Source organism: Argiope bruennichi, chromosome 3, assembly GCF_947563725.1.
Source record: "Argiope bruennichi chromosome 3, qqArgBrue1.1, whole genome shotgun sequence".
NCBI lineage: Eukaryota > Metazoa > Arthropoda > Arachnida > Araneae > Araneidae > Argiope > Argiope bruennichi.
Genome location: NC_079153.1, coordinates 23,288,748 through 23,306,595, shown reverse-complemented (window position 1 = coordinate 23,306,595; position 17,848 = coordinate 23,288,748). Strand labels below are relative to the sequence as shown.

General features: G+C 31.7%; 1 long non-coding RNA gene across 1 annotated transcript in view; it reads right to left on the bottom strand.

Annotated features, from left to right (window-relative positions):
* The window catches only part of LOC129962637 (uncharacterized), a 124,199-nt gene that overhangs the window by 29,000 nt on the left and 77,351 nt on the right, over positions 1 to 17,848 (bottom strand). The window contains exon 2 of the long non-coding RNA XR_008783933.1: positions 13,163 to 13,286. This is a non-coding gene — a long non-coding RNA (uncharacterized LOC129962637). The remainder of the gene's footprint in view (positions 1 to 13,162; positions 13,287 to 17,848) is intronic.

Genomic DNA, 17,848 nt, shown 5'->3' with positions numbered 1-17,848 from the left:
CGCAAGTCGCCAAATGACTGTGGATCAAAGCTTATCCCTAAATAATTCTGAATATGTGCTACAAAAATTGTTTTATAGTTATTTTCGATGGTTTCTAAATATCGTTTTGATCCCTCATGACATTCCCATGTCATATCAGGTGGAGGCTAGACTTAATTTTTCCTCTTGGATGTTATGCCACGGGCAACGCTGTGCGGGTAATGCTAGTTTATTAATATAAGGATAAAATGATGAATAAAAGTGAAATGATTTAAATATATATGTAGCCTTTGAAGAAGAAACATATTTTGGTGTAAATTTTAATACTTATTTATAAAAACTAGAATTGTTTTAGAGAAATAAATTATTGCAGTTTTTCATTTTTTGTAACATTACATGAGCAACGTGTTTTAGTGTATAACTAACTATTAGCTAAAAATTATATTCAAAAAATAAAATTTTTGTGTGGAATTTCTAAGAAATTTTGGAATTTTTTCAACAACATTTACATTAAATAATCATAAATCCACTTCTAGAACATTCAATATCAAATTCGTAGTTCATTAAATTCTATATAACATAATTAGCGCTAATTATAAATTTCATTATTTTTTTGAAATATAACGATACTCGTAAAATAGAATTATGAAAAATATCCGTTCTTCAGAAAATACATTTAAAGTTTCTAAATGTTGATATATAAGTATCAATTACATGTCAATAGTTTACTATATCTTGGTTTCTAATTTTCATAGAGACTAAATTAAGATATGACTGGAAGCAAAAACTACATGTTTTTGAAACTACAAAAAAAAAAGAGAATTTTCATCGAAATTCATGTTTTTAACCTAGTCGAACACCCTGAAATAAAAACCTTTTATTAACACATGTTCTTATAGATTTTTTTGACAGTTTTGTGTAACAGATTTGAATACTATTTTTTATAATTTGAATTATTAAATTTTTTTTCGAATTTAGACTCCTTTTTTGTAAAAGCTAATCAGATTGTGTGAAATTCTTCTCTCTTAGAAATGCCATGATAGACAACACATATACCACCATGATGTAGGTTAGTATGTTTTCATGACCATATTGAATATTAGAAAGCATTCTTCAATTTCTGGATGTTGCGTGGGCTTTCATTCTTGGAGGGATTTGCGCCGACCCTCCATAGACGAAAGGCAAACAACAAGATGAGAAAACACTTCGGTTTCGAATTGCTCTATCGGTTTGACGTCAAGGGGCGGATGCACTGTTGATACAGGCGACCCAGTAGACGTGGAACAGGTGATACGACACTAGGAAATGGTGCGACACTTGTTGATCGTGCCGTCAGGTGGATGCCGTTGCGAAACATTCTCCCACACAGAAACCCCTTCGGACTGAAGAAAAGCTATCCAAGTGGCAGAAATTGTTCCTGTACAATTGTGTTGCTATGCCCATTACCCCCCCCCCCCCCTCCAGTAAATGTTTAGGACGGGACATTAAAAAAAAAATTAAACTCATCACTATCACTAATTATGAAATTATCTTAACTAAATAAAAAGAGCTATAATCTTTTCCTTGCATCTGTCTGTGACTTCTTTGTCAGAAATTTGGTGGATGATTTTGGTACCACCAATATTAAGAAGTATGTATCCACTTGGAAATTTGTATACTCAAAATGCACTTTATCCTAGGCAACCTAAAATAATTTAACTCGTTCACTGTCATGAGAACCACCCGTGGGTTACACCTACTTTCTAATGGGCCGTGGTGGCCTGGTGGTAAGGTCTCGGCTTCGGAACCGGTGCGTTTCAGGTTCCGGACCCGGTTCCGGACCCGAAGAACCCTCTGTAAGCGGGTTTGGTGCACGTTAAATCCGACGGGGCTAAACATCCTCCAGCTGATGTGGTGGGGAAGTTTGGAGAAAGGGATGCCAGAACAGGTGTCGTCCTCGTCATCTGACCGCGGTTCCAAATTATGAGGTCCACCCCAAATAGCCCTAGTGTTGCTTTTAAAAAACGGGACGTTGTTATAACTAAATTAAACGAAGCCAAACCTACTTTCTAATTCTACCGAATCGTCTATCTAATTAGATGGTTCTTCCTCTACTATAGTTAATTGCGGAAATTAATTTTTTAAAGTCCCCTTTTTAAACTGAAGCGATGACGCATGTCCACGTCGAATGCAATATAAATGGTTTGCGTAGTAAATTTTGCAATAAATTATAATAAGATTTCAATTTTATTAAATAAAAATTATCCATCGATCGCGCCAAAATGAAGATTTGCATTGACTTGTATATGCCGAACGCAATTGGTTAAGAGGTAGTAAAAAAATGGGTGATCTGATTACATAAGTGGTCCGATGATCAGATTTTAGCCTTGACCGTGAACATATTAAAATATTCACATAATTAATTACGAAAATATGAGTAAAACGGTACTTTGCGTCAGTTAAAAATGTTTTTGAGATATATAACGACTCCATATAATATTATTAGTTAATTTTGTAGTATCTAATAATATTATTTATTAATTTTGAAGAATGTGATAAGATTATTCGTTCATTTTGTAGAATTTAATGATATTATTTGTTAATTTTTGTAGAATCTAATGATATTATTTGTTAATTTTGAAGAATCTAATAATATTATTTGTTAATTTTGAAGAATGTAATAAGATTATTTGTTAATTTTGTAGAATCTAATGATATTATTTGTTAATTTTGTAGAATCTAATAATATTATTTTTTTAATTTAATCTGTTAATATTATTTGTTAATTGTGAAGGTCTAATAACATTATTTGTTAATTTTAAGGAATCTTATAATTAGAAGGAGGAAAGAATGAATGATTGAATATTTATTTACTCTTTTTATTTGACACAACTTTTTCTTTGTTCTGGGCAATATTTCACAATCAGTTTCAAATTGTTCATTTCGAGCTTTGACTCAGCAAAAACATTTAATATTTCTTCAAAATTCAATGGTCGATTGAAAAGATTTTCTTTTGATAGAATTGCAAAAAAATACCCAATTTCACTTGTCTCATGGATTTCTTCAAATAAAATTTTTATAAATTTTATTTTAAAAATAAAAATTTGTCATTAGCCATGACGAAAGAAATGGCTGAAAAAAACAACAACATAGGAGTGAGTATTTCAGAAAAACTTTACAACACGATATGACATTTCAGCAGATCGCTCAAAACCTTAACCAGTTAGTTACCTGCGGAATTTATTTTTTAAAGTAAAGCAATGATGCATATATTCACGTTGGATGCAATACAAACTGCTGAGTAATAAATTTTGCAAAAATATTACAATAAAGCGAATAATATTTTATTTTTATTAGATAAAAAATTACACACTGAACCACGCCAAAATGGGCATTTGACTTGACGTGTATACACGCAAAATGTATTTAACTGGATAAAAGACCATTTTATTATTTAATGTTCAAAAGTTGATCAAAATCCAAGAACTTTATTTATAAAAGAATAGTTATATATATATTTGCCACTCAATAGGTCGTTGCCTTCTTAGACTATGAATCCCCTGGCATCGTTCCAGTACTATCACATTATAGTTGAGGTCATGTCTTTGAACCTGATCGGTGGCAAAATTATTTTATAAGACTCAATAAATCATCCAAAATAAGCTGTCCATCCTTTAAAAAGCTTAGCGCAGATCCCTCTAACCCTAATACCAGACTTTATGTATTCCTAGGATATCAGGATACACCAATATGTATATCCCCAGGATTGAAATAATATCCTTTATAACACTTAATGTAGGAAAGAAAGAAAACTTACTCATACAAAAAAAGAATAGTAGTAAAAATTCTCGATTTTTATTTCCGTCAGAAAGTTTGAACTCGAGAATTTGACGAATCTCCAAGTTTCAGTATCTCGCTGAGCTCTGAACAACAGATTTTTGGCTTTATATCTCTCTGTCTTTGTTTGGATAATCCAAAAATGTTTTGAGCTAGAAAGTTGAAATTTGATTTATGGAATTACTAAATCTATAGATTTCTATCACATTTTGCGCGGAAACAATTCACAGGAAGTTTGTCTGGCTGTTCAAGTACAAATGAATGCGATAACCATAAAACACAAAGAGATAAAATCTAATGCATAGATTTAGCATTTTACGTATAGATGCTTATCAAATTTTGACCAGACTTGCCAAAGGGTTACTGCTTGTCGATCTGCGCTTTTATGTGCATGTAAGCTTAATAACTCATAAACGGAATGATTTAAATCAAGGAAATTTGATATGTTACCTCACGACGTACAACTGTAATTCCGTGTGCAATTCTTATGGCACGTCTACATATTCTATATATCAACATATTCCAGTCTAAAAAGTAGAAGCGAAATTTCATTTCATTTTCATTTTTTTTTCTTTTAATGAGTTATGTTCACATTTTTTTTTATAGTTAGTTTGTATTGAACAAGCAAACGGACAATATTCTAGCAGATTGAATTTATCCGAAATTTGAAAAAAAAAAAAAAAAAAAAAAATCTACAATTTCGCTGAAGAAACTAAATTCAAAATTTATCTTTTTAGATCATGTTTTTTTTTGTGTGTGCTTTTGTGTTCATAGACTGACTAAGAGAACGTGATTTTCGAACTTGGGGAGATCTAAAATATGAAAATTCCTCAAAATTTGGAGATCGAACTTCTAAAATATTGTAATATTCTCTTTCAGTACACAAGAAAGCAAAATTTGAAATTTTGACATCTAAGGGTCTGACTTCTTGGGGTTCTAAGCAGAATGATTCAAAAAATCCCATTTATGTATTCCCACTAAAATTGTAAGTCAGCCATCTAACGCCACGAAGGCACACGGATTTAAACCATAAAAACTGAATGACCGGACCGCCGCAACAGCAACATTGGCGGGAACTGTGGTTGAGTCCTAAAGGCCATCACCAGCCACAGTACAACCCTCCCCGAAGGAAATACGTCCCGTCATCGATGGGAGGAGTCAGATCCCCCACCTATTAGTGTACCCTCCAGGGTGGCGAGATACAACCACCATGCCGGAAGCATCTCATCCTCATTTCGAGGTGCCCCCGGGGGGTCCATTAAAATTGTAAATCTGTTTCCAATTTTAGGTCCAATCGGTGAAAGAGAAGAGAACCAATTACATACTGAATTCTCGTCATCATATTGTTTTCATATACAATAAAGTCGAAACCTTTCAGGAGGTATCGCAAATAGAGGGAAGTGTAGGCCCTTTCTACTCTGAAGTATACAAAAATAGTGCTTTCATTGTGAATTACCTACCACGGAATGGCATGATCTGATGACGGTTATTTTGGAACTTAGTAACCTTATTTAGACTTCGTTACGACTCGTCATTCAGATGCAATAGAAAATCAAATTTAAGCACATGATGACTTATATGTCAATTCGATAAAGCCGATTTGAGAACACTCCCAATTAGGAATTTTCACTTTATTTTATCATCAAAATATCCTTTATTGACTATTTAAGGCTTTAAACTCCTGAGATAAGATCGCCGGCTTAGTTGTTCCCCATTGCTTCAGTCTTTTACTTACTCTCATGATAGATAATTTTTCGGTAAAGGAATTTTGCACTTCAAGAGAAATCGGCAATCCCACCCATCTTATTTTTTTTACTTTTTCTTGGCACTTAAGAAAACCGTCATTTTCACTAGAATGTCTCAAATATGAAAGAGTTCTTAGTAAACTGTCATCAAGAAAAAGAATCATAAATATGATTTGATTTATAATAGATAATGAAATATAACTCCGATTTGAATAACTTTGTTAAAGAGATTATACGATGTCTCAGTTTTTTTCCATAGTGTACATTATCATGTTTATTTTTTTAGTATATTTGTATTCAAGACATTGTTAAAATTTCCTTTTTATCACTGTTGTCAGCAGAATATTTCGTTTTTTTATCGTGTATCTGACAATGTTTATTCATCCAATATTTTTGTATTTCAGACATCTCAAAAATAGTTGAAACACTTTTTAAAATAGTTGTAAATATAATTTTAAAAAATAAATTACCTTTACATCTATGCCAATTCAGATTGGAGCAACGAGCTCTAGAAATTGAGGTATGGTGTTAAGATATTGAAATCTAAAAATGGTGTTCTTCCACGCATTGTCTACTTCAATCCATTCTATTGTTGCAGAATTTTCGAATAATTAATTCTGAAACCACAATGTTCTAAACACGTGTTTAAACGCTCAGCTGTCATTGATTGACGAAATTCACAGAACTCATAAAATTATCATGACCAGATGGTCTCGCAAACAAAACATTAAATGTCATGCCCGTGCAGAACTGTCATGTGTATTTTCCATGCTTAATTTGATGTGTATGTTGCTTTACACAAAAAGGATATTATCACGCCGATAATCAGCAAAACGTACAAAGTTTAACGATAAAACTATATTCAAATCTCATATAAGAAACTTTTAATTTATTTATTACTTTTTTTAAACTTGTAAACACGTGTTTCTTGGCATTATCAGAACTTTCTAGTCCTGTAGATGTCCACACGAGGCAGCAGAAGCGTTCTTTAATCAGGTTAAAGAAAGGCAGGGATGGGGAGGTGTAGAAACAGGATCTATAGGAACGCATCTGTTTGATAACTGCAAACATATATCGCTATTAAACGAGTACAGATTGACATTTTATTATCGCCCGACATCTAACAGGTGTTCTGCCAACCCCCGCAACACATGCTGCTGTTACCGGCGATAAAGGTTATAGAGGATTTTCTACTTTTCTTTTTTTTCCCTTCTTTTTTTAATCATTTCTTCGAATTTTGGAAAAAGATCAACTGATGTCAATTTGCTCTTTGAGTATCCAAGTTCTAAAGAGAATGAGAGAGACACGTTTCTCAGAATTTTTCAAGTGAAGTTAGTTCAACAGTATGAACTGAAAGGTTGGCTGACTTCGCTTCGGGCTCTACACGCTGATACTTAAAATTGATTATTTGATCAGCTCTATTTGTATTATGGATTCATGTTTCTCTCGGTCCAAGTTATCCCGCTGATTAAAGAGAATGATTCGAGATGTTTTTCCCTCTCTCTAAAACGTTAATGCACAATCATTAAAATTTTTCGAAAATATATTAACAACAAAATACAGAAAAATCCTAATTAATTACTGAACTTGATTGTGCTGGTACCGCAGCTAATCCAAAAATACCCTAAATAGAAAGCAAATCAACGTGAAAGGGACTTTGGAATAATTTTTATTTACATTAGGATGCTTACGAACATAATTAAGATTTAATGAACAGTGGATTTCGATCCTAATGGGTTTTGCTGGTTTTTGTTTTTGTCTTAAAAACATTCCCGGATTTTTGGCTTTCTTGGTTATTATTAATGTGAAAAATATTTATCTGAAATTTCGCCTTCTTATTTGAAACTGAAACTGAAAAATATAAATTAATTAAAATCGGTGTACTCTAAATTAATGCGAGTACAAATAAAAAAAAGAATATAAATATAACAAAATAAAAATGGAATTGAAAATAATACGTCAGAAGGAATGTCTGTTCCGTATCAAAGCAATTATTTATCTAAATTTTAACATGGGTAAAAGCAAGTGATTGAATGGTTTTGTGGAACAATAAAATTAGTTTAATTTTCAATATAATAATAATTTTTTTTTGCAAATTGTATGTAAAATTAAATTTAAAAAAATAATCAATTAGAGAAATAAATTGTAGAAGAATCAAATTAGTATGTTTAAAAATTAAATTTTTTGAGTTTTAATATTGGTATAAAAAGTTTTTGTGAAATAATGTTTATTGAATATATAGGTGAAAAATATCGACTACTAGCTAAATTTTTCTTAACAGCAATTTTGATTAATATTTGGACTTAAAACAGTTGACAATGATTTTTTTTTTCTAATCTTAAAAAGCATGTTTGCTGAATTTTATCAATGTTGAATAAAAATTAGATTTGTATTAAGAAAATAAAAACATAAATTAATTTTCATATTTACACACGTTTGTTTCTTTATCATTTTAGCATTAACAGCTGCATTTAGCATTAACAATATATTTAACAATTTATTATGTATAAATATTATTTTGCTTATGGTATCCGAACACGTTCGGACCACTTTTTTAGAAAAACATGGTGCAGACATAATTTAACAATATTGCTGGGTTTAAGACTATTCAAAATTAGTAATAGGATGTCAATATTTGAAATAAACATTAAAACCTTTTGAAAATTGGCATTTAATAGCATACATTTAAGCAAATTCTTTAAAAACTTCAAATTGGCTTCACCAAAAACTATTACTCTCATCCAAACAAAACTTATACCAAAATAAACTACATAGTTACTACTAGGAACATACTAGGGAATACTAGGGAATGAACAACAATTGTATGGTTATAATAATAAATAAAAATTTTAGAAACAGAATTTATCATGAAAATCTTAGTAAATTTATGACGATATTGTTCAAACAATAGACTATAAATTAAAAAAATATTCCCTCAATCTAAATTCTTTTAGTTCATTCCCTAGAAAATAGTATAAAGACAAATCCCACGAAATTTCATAGTAATATGATAATTGTATTTTGGTTTTTTTGATTTGAAATGAGCAAAAAATAATAAAGAATCAATTTTGAGAAAAATGCATTTAAAGTATACACTAACGTGTTTTAATAAAAAATTATGTGTGTACATACTTAAAATTCATCACATTTATAGGTTATACCTTTTTCCTCCTCAGCATTTAATAATTTCTCTTTTTTAATCATTTTATTTTTTCTGGCAATTTTTGTGTTTGGCAGTGAATGCCGTCTAGATTCGTATATTCTGTTTTTCTCAAGCTCAGCAAATGCTCTAACTGCATTTGCACTATTATACACACCTTAAGGATATTCAGTAATCCTATAAACGCCTCGTTAAAATGTAGTACAGACATAAATGCCCCCAATCTGAGGATTCGGAGCTCAACAAAGACATCTTTAGGTACAAATTTCCACAAAACACCGTTAAAACTCTCATTGGCATTTTTCATTTTACAGTGCAAAAAATGTTCCGTATTTAAAACTAAACTTGTGTTTATAAAAATTTTTAACATGTTTTTGGCCCTTTAAATCGGTACTTCCGGTTATTTAAATGCCCACTTCCGGTTTATCGATCATTACGAAAATATTAATATCTTGACTTCTAATTAACGTAAAGATAAAAGTAAATCTGTTTTGGATAGCTCAAAGACTAATCTATCCAATAAAAGAATTTTTTTTTTTAAAAAATGTCATTTTTGGGGAAAATTGACCTTTTCAACGTGTTTGGATACCTTAAATACATATATATGAAACTCAGCAAATTAACGAATTACTTTTTAATTCAAAAAGTATAGAAAGTATTATCATCGTCAAAAAGAAAACAACATACTGAGAAATTAATAGTTCTAATAAAAAAAACCATAAAAAACCGATCTTTGCATTTATGTGTGTCTGTTACAATAGAAATGATGGAAAAAAAAGAAACAAAGTAGAATGAAGGAATTTACTAAATGATCGTCGATGGAAAATTTCATTATTCGATTTCAAACCTCGGAGAAAATTAAAAATATACTTAAAATTAAAAAAATCCGTAAAAATAAAGGAAACAATGAATATTTCCTTAAAAATTCTAACCTCTGCCTGATGGACATAAATTCAGCTTTATATGTTTTAAATCCATCTGTCAAAATTTACCAGTTTTTGAACAGTGAAATGGGGATTTAGCATACATTTTTGCGTTTTATTTCTTAAGTTCAGGAATAATTTACATTATAAAATAATTTAATTTAGTTATTCAAACTTATATTGCTCTTATAAAATACTTTAGATACATTTAAAATAAAGCTGAATAAATAATTTTGAACCAGCGTAATCAGATGTATGCGTAAATATAAAGTTTATTCAGATGACTGTTTCAGAGATATTTTTTAGAAATATACTATGCATACGTTGTCATACTATTTGTACATTTTGTGACGAGGTATGTATGATAAACAAAAACGAGTATAAAACTCTCTCTCTCTGTAGTGCAGATTGTTGAACAAATTTTGCATGTGTTTTTTTTTTAAGTTCAGAAAGCGTTTATATTATGAAAATAATTTAATTTAGTTTAATTATTTTTATAAAATGCCTAGATACTGTTTAAAATAAGGCTGAATAAATAATTTTGAACGAGCGTAATCAGATCTATGCGTAAACATAAAGTTTATTCAGATGACAGTTTCAGTGATATTTTTGATATGATAATATGCATAGTTGGCATACCATTTGTAGAATAAGAGATGAGACATGCATGATTAAAAAAAATATTTTATAGGAAACCTTCAAAACGATTTACAGGACAGATTTTTGAATCCAAGGCTACGAAATTTCTCATATAGTTATTTTTTGGTATAAATGTTTGCTAAGAAAATATTTTACAAAACTGTTTCAAAATTAATCAAAATTTTAATATTTTCTTGAGTAACTTCGTAATATAATAGTGTATAAGAAATGAATAAATTTAAAAATAAAAAAGAATTAAATGGAATAAAAAGGAAGGAAATGAAGAATGCGGCCTGAAGATTTTATCAAACGTCAAGGCAAAGAATCAGACCAGGGACTTATTCTATGAGGGATTTGACTTTGGTATACGAAAATCAGACCCCTTTGTTTTTAATACGTTAAATACGTCTGGGCCAAAAGTCCCCCTGCTGGTGCGGTGTGGGGGACCGGTGAGGTGTGAGGAGGAGAGTGCCAGTCCAGGTGTCGCCCTCGTCATCTGACCACGGTTCAAAATTACACGGTCCTTTCCAAAATAGCCCTAGTGTTGCTTTAAAATGGGACGTAAATAGAACTAAACTTTAAAAATAAAATAAAGATGGCCTATTCAATCCTAACGCAATTTCGGGCCGCGGTGGCCTGGTGGTAGGGTCTCGTCTTATGAGCAGTAGGGTTTCAGGTTCGAGACCCGATTCCACCAAAGAACCGTCGTGTAAGGGGGTCAGTTGCACATTAAATCCGTAATGCCAAACGTTCTCCCGCTGGTGTGGTGTGGAGAGGGGGTGCCAGCTAAGGTGTCGTCCTCGTCATCTGACCGCGATTCAAAATTACGAGGTCCGCCCCCAAAATAGCCTTAGTGTTGGTTTACAACGAGACGTTAATATAACTAAACTAAACCGAAAGCATTTTCATGCTGCAACGTTTAGGAACAGTGAGTTGAAACTCATTTAATCTTTTTTTTTTCCCTCATAATAAGGTACACGAGAATTTTTAATAATTTCTACAAATAGTATCATTCCTCTATTTAAGGCTGTTTTACTACTAAAAGATTTTTTTTTAGATAACCGCACCTGCGTCATTTGCCAGAACTGAGATGATTACCGAACAATAAATGAATGCATTATGACAATGCAGTTTCTCAAGCGGCAAATGATGTGCCAATATGGGTTTTTGAACGTCATTGAAGATGTTCTGACATCAAAGCTAACAATTTCAGGTTTCTGAACCCAGACAGAACGAATTTGTAAGTCGCATTAATTCGTTTCGTCAGTCAGCTTATTTTCCTGGTAAAGAATTTAATGAAGATTTTTAATATCAACCTCACAGCATTTTATTACATTTTTTAAAAACTTCTACAGAACAAATTTCAAGAAGTTAGAAATAGGAGTTTATCTTCCAAGAGTTAGAAATGTATGATTATATTTTCATATACAATTTCACTAAATTATAATAAAGTTAAATTTCCGATGTGCGATGTTGAATAATTAAAACTAATGACGAAGTTTGTACTCAATTAAGACAAGGAAGAAACTCTGTAAATGTATGTGATACAATGGATTCAAAACGAATTGAAAGCTTGAATTTTCCAGCCTTTTTTGCTTTAAAAGTTTTATTTTTTAGAAAAAATTATTTCAAATGTTTAGTTTATTTTAGAAATTATTTATTTCTTTGCTGACATAAAGCTTCACTAAGAGAGAAAATACATTGTGATCTATGATTAATTGAATTTGTATTCGTTTCTGTACTAGAATTTTTTTTAATCATTTTATTTGCATATTTTAAAGTTATGCTTCTTAGATTCAGAGCAATTTAGATGGAACTAATATTTTTGTGTCCATAATATTTAACTATGGAATTCTAAATTGTTGTGTGATCCGCACATTTAGAAACCTTAGCGCAATATCTTTTGTTGAACATTGAAAATTTAGGGAAAGAACGGGAAACAAAACTTTTTTCTCTCTGAATTCGATCTTGCAAATCTCTTTGAAATTACGATAAACTAATTTGATGTCCATTAGAAATAAGGTTATAATTCTTTTCTTCATTATTTAAGGGGTGCAACAAACGGTATTTTATTGGAAGTCACTAAATTCACTAAAGAAGTCACTAAATCTCATACAGTGAAACTTCATATAGCTTACTTATGACATGGCAGCTTAATATGGCTACTTAATGACATAGAATCTGAGAGAAAACTGATTTTAACATCAGAAGAGATGCCTGTCTAGATTTTCTTCACATCACCCATAACTATGAGAAAACCCACGCTTGCTTCCCATGCTCTATTTGTTACTCAATTTTGTTGATAGCAGCTTTTCGTTTTTATTGCCGGTTGATTACAGTTTACATAAAAAAAGGCTTAACTCACTCTATATTTAGCAAAGCTCTCATTATAACGGCCTGTGACGATCTGGTGGTTGATTTTAGATAGGCAAAAATATTTAAAGAGAAAAGCATGAAATAAAGAGGCGGTTGTAGACAAACAATATGGCTATAACAAATGATTATGCTGAGTAGAGTTATCTTTTTTCTTTACCCCTCATTATGGATATCTTCAATCGGGTTCCATAAGGAGCGAAGAGCAGTCATATCTCACAAACTTTGATTCACCTTCGTTTTCTAATTTACCAAAATAAATTAATCTTATATCACGTAATTCTAAAGGAATCTCGACAAAGCCAAGCTTTACCGCTCGAAATATATATGTCTTTCTCAATACAATATATTTTTTTGTGATCTATTTGCTCTGGCTTGGCCACCTTTACAAAATGCCTACTAAAGATCTCAGATTTTCCCCCTTTTTAACTTGTCCAACTTTTTAAAGACAAGTATAAAAGTGGTGACTAAATATAGAAAGTTGGAGTGGATGATTTTCCACTTAAAATCAAAATATGTCAATTTACCTTCAAGCCTATGTCAACAGCTGATGACGACGCTTTTCTTCGTAGAAGGCAACTCCAACCATCTTCCCTTATGACCTATGTCCCTAAGAAAATGACTACGCGATACGACCACTTACAACACCACCTAGAGGCAAAACACAGAATCAACATTTTTATTGCAAAATCTATATTGGATACAGAAATAAAATCATTTATAAAGTTATTGAGCGTCAATAATGCAGTATGAACAGATATTTTGAGGAAAGCAATTCGAAGAAGATTGATGAAACCCGTGTTTTGTTTGATGGTAATTTCTTGTTTCTCGCAGAACAAGGAGGTCTCTTGTTAGGGAACATCCCAATTAATGTCGTTGATGCTGAAATTAGATTACAGCCAAAAAAATGTAAATGATTCACCGGCAAGTAATATGATTCTTCTTTATATGTATCGAAATGTTGCATGTTTCAAGCAAAATCCTACAATTAACTAATTTGCATCTGAATTTTTTTCTGTGTGCCTTGCGTTTATTAAATAAAAGTGTTAACGCCGAATTTTTCCTCTAAGTTACGTTGTAAGAAAAAATAATTGTAACACATTATTGGAGGAATATAAAGGAATTGGAACATATTATTGCCATAAAGAAATGCTCAGAAGTCTCGGAACTAAGAAAGAATCTGAAAGCTGAGAGTAATGACTTAAGCACAGTATTCATGGTGCCGGAAAATCTTAAAACATTGAAAGATATCATGATGATATTTTATTGCCAACTATTTAAAAGTTTAAAAGTGTTTGCCTTCCTTTTGTTATAGAACGCACATTTGGAGGGATATAGAGATATTTGGAGGAATTTTCTCAAAGTGCGGACTGATCTTTGTTAAATAGCATGGTGTAGGGAAGATGAGGAAGAAGATCAAGGATTGACCATTTTGTGGCTGAGGACCAACCGAATTGGAAGAGGATGCAAGTTTGGTGAATTGGCCAGTAATATGGATGGATTGTGATAAAGACAGCAGTTGACCACAAACAAGTCCTGTCGATACTACTTCGTTCAGTAGTGGCGAGGTGGTCGGCTGTACCATTGAAGAAGATTATGTTGTAAGAGAACTTGTCTCTTAGTGCACAGTTTCTTTACTGTACCTACTCATCACGTTCTTTTATATCTATAGCTGTCACAGTTTTGAATTTAAGGGAAGAGAATTCAGGATTTCAATGAACTAATGGTTACAGCTGAGTAGATGTCCTCTCTGGGATACAGACTGCCATGTTGTGACCTCAATCCTATCCTTGTCACTGGATCACTGAACAAAATAGTGTAATTTCAGATTATCTTATTTGTACCGATTCTCTATCATCCTTGGATTCTCTGAAGTGTATTTCTTCGTCTAACAACATAATCGTTGAAATCCAAAAGCAAATTAAAAGCCTGAAAGATAAAAATATCTCAATAGTTTTTGCATTTGTTCGTGGACACACGGGCATTTATGGAAATGAGCGGGCCGATTGGCTTGCTAAAGCTGCCACTAAGCGCAAAATCGACATTGACGTTAATATTCCTAAATCCTTTTACAAGAAGATTACGAGAGAAAAAATGGTGGAGTCTTGGAATCAAGAATACCTCCTTTCAAATAAAGGGAGCTTAACAAAGAAATTTTTTCCATCCATTAATAAGAGACTGTCATGCCATCATTTTTATACTAAATACAAAATAACCCAATTTCTAACTGGTCATGGTAACTTTAAAAGTTACTTGTACAAATTTAATTTGTTTCCGTCATCTTCCTGCGATTGTGATATTGGTGGGGAGGAAAATGTTGAACATGTGCTCCTTCTATGTTCCAAGTTTGTCAAAGAAAGACAGATCCTAAGACTGGCTCTTAAGCACATGAATTTAAATTGGCCTACAGAGTTTCACCAACTTATTTCCACTAGAAGTGCTTTTGAAAATTTCTGTAAATTTATTGTTGACATCTGTAATCCTTCATAACTGTTAAATGTTCTTCTTTTTCTTTTTGTAATGTGTTACATACTTACTTCTGTAAGCCCCGTGTGATACTTTGTGGTGCACGGGGGATTCATAAATGTTCAATAAAAAAAAATCCTATCCTTGTTGCCAAATATAGTGATTTAACAACTGGAATCACTACAGTTGTTGCCACTTCTTTCATATCATTCCAAATCGATTGCTTTATTTGATAAAGATGATTAAAAAATAGTAATGAAGTTAAAAAAAGTCTTTAAGATCCAATGCTGAGATAACTTTCCCAATTTCAGAGAAGTATCGCCTGCGTAATTCTGAAGCTTTCCACTTCGTCAATTCTTTAAAGGATAGTGATTTGTGATGTTTTTTGGGAAAAATATTGTCGAGTCACTTTAAGCAAGATTCACACCAAACAGCTAAGTCATCTTATTTAATGTTTTCTATGACCAGCCATCTTCGTTACTCAAGGGAAGGCCATCGGTGAATTACACCGCTGTTTGCAATTCTTCATTCTAGAGGGCTTTTTGATGAAATTTGGGTTTTTTTCTTTCTATTTGTTTCAACTGATATCTGAATCGATAAAAAGGAATTTCGAAACGCGTTAGGGAATTTCTGGCTATAATGAAGCCAAATGATATGATGAAAGCACCATTAACAGCACAACCTGCTGCAAGATTTGTTGAGAAAATAAGGGATTCTCTTTGCTGGAAATCCCTCATTTCTTGCAATTCATACTGAGATCCAATGATATTGTATATTATTAACATGACAATGCTTATAGATTGACATACCATCTGTAAATTATGACATGCGCGATAAAAATAATCGTACTAAACTATTGGAATTTGGATTACCATTGGAATTTGAATTACAAAATGACGTCTTGGTAATTAAGAGTTGAATAAGAAAGATTTCTTCAAAATTTTAATTGAATTTTTAATTTAATATAATCCAAATTTTTACTTCTTTCATCAATAATTTCGGATTATATTATCTCATAAGAGCTATTTTTCACTTTATTTTTTTAAAAAAATTAGCATTTTAATTTTAGCATTACCCATTTTCACCTCGTGTAATTTTTAAAAAATTTTAATTAAAACATATTAAAAAATTTTGCAGTATTATTTTTCATTGTTTTAATTATTACTATTAAATAAATTATCGTTGCGTTTCTTGATTACATAATAATTCATTTGATCGTGAAGACTGTGGTCTTGGTGAAATGACTTGAAGACACATGTTGTCTTTTATGGGGTTTATTGGTAACATCAGCACAAAAGGCACATGAATTAAACCATAGTGTAGTAGACCTAGATAACTACACATAAAATTTCTCGGGAGAGAGAGAGAGCTGAGATCACACTCCCCCTAGTACAGGAGTCAAGTTCGCTTCTATTGAAAAAAAATATATAATAAACAACAAAAGGGAGACCACTGATACATGATTGGCTGCTAGTTCCGCCCAGGAAGATTACGTGGTTAACTGAATTCTTAACAATTAGAGTTACTGTCTCATATATGATGTAAAATCCATTTTTGTACGCATTATTGCTGCTAAATAATTAAGAGTAAATTGAAATAAGAATATAAAGATGGGCGAATCAGCGCTAGAGTATTATCATGCCGCGATGTTTCAAACCGATTGTATTTAAACTTCTCATTTGATTCTCTAAATAATTCTTCACATCTAAATTTCATTGTTTTGATATATTTCGTTTTTATTCAGACACAATGCTTATTTAGCATTTAAATTAGTAGAAAATATAGAACAATGGTAGCCAATGTACATAATAACATGTACATTGGCTACCATTGTACATAATAACATGTACATAAAACAACATTAATGATTGTATTGGCATAACTATTAATATATCCGATGAAATGAAGATGACATAAAAATCAATGAAATAAAATTTATTGAAGGATAAAACATTAGGCTCCATGCCTTTTTCCAGTCCTAACAGTCATTAATTCCTTTAAAAAATCTGGAAAAAGTACTTCAGTACATCTAAATTTTATTTCCATCTCTACAAATAATAAAGGTGAATATGTGTGTACGTGTGCTGGCGTCTTACAAGCCAGATAGTTCAATCTAGAGAGAAACTTGGCATATATATATAATTTGAAGCATGTTGATGCGCTCCTTGGAGCTGTTTCCGCTTTCTCGTATACGTAGTATAGAGGAAGTATAGTAATTGTCAAAGAAATTGAAACTCGAGATTTTGACGAATCTCCACGTTTTAGATCTCCCTGAGTTCGAAAAGCACAATTTTAGAAAATAAGCAACTATCTGTCTTTGACAAAGATAACTCGAAAACGCTTTGATTTAGATGGTTGAAATTCGGTATGCGATCTTTATATCAAATGTGTAGATTTTCAGCAAATTTCGAGTAAAATCCATCCAGAAGAAATCTGTCAGTCCGACCGTTCGAATATAAGTTAACATGAAAACTTCAAAATGAAGAGAGCTAGATAGACAAAATTTGATACACATATTTAAAACCTTTTGACACCTATCAAATTTTAAGCTAAATCCAACAAGGGATTGAGCGTCGTCATCGGTAGGGAGTAGCTCACATCATTTTTGCACCAACCAGGGGATTGTGAACCAACTACCATTTCCGAAGCTTCTACCATACCTAAGGTGCTCTCGGTGGGACTGATGATCAGGATAAGTTTTAGCTTAGTTTTCTATGCTAAGACATTTTTGTAACTAAATTTTTATA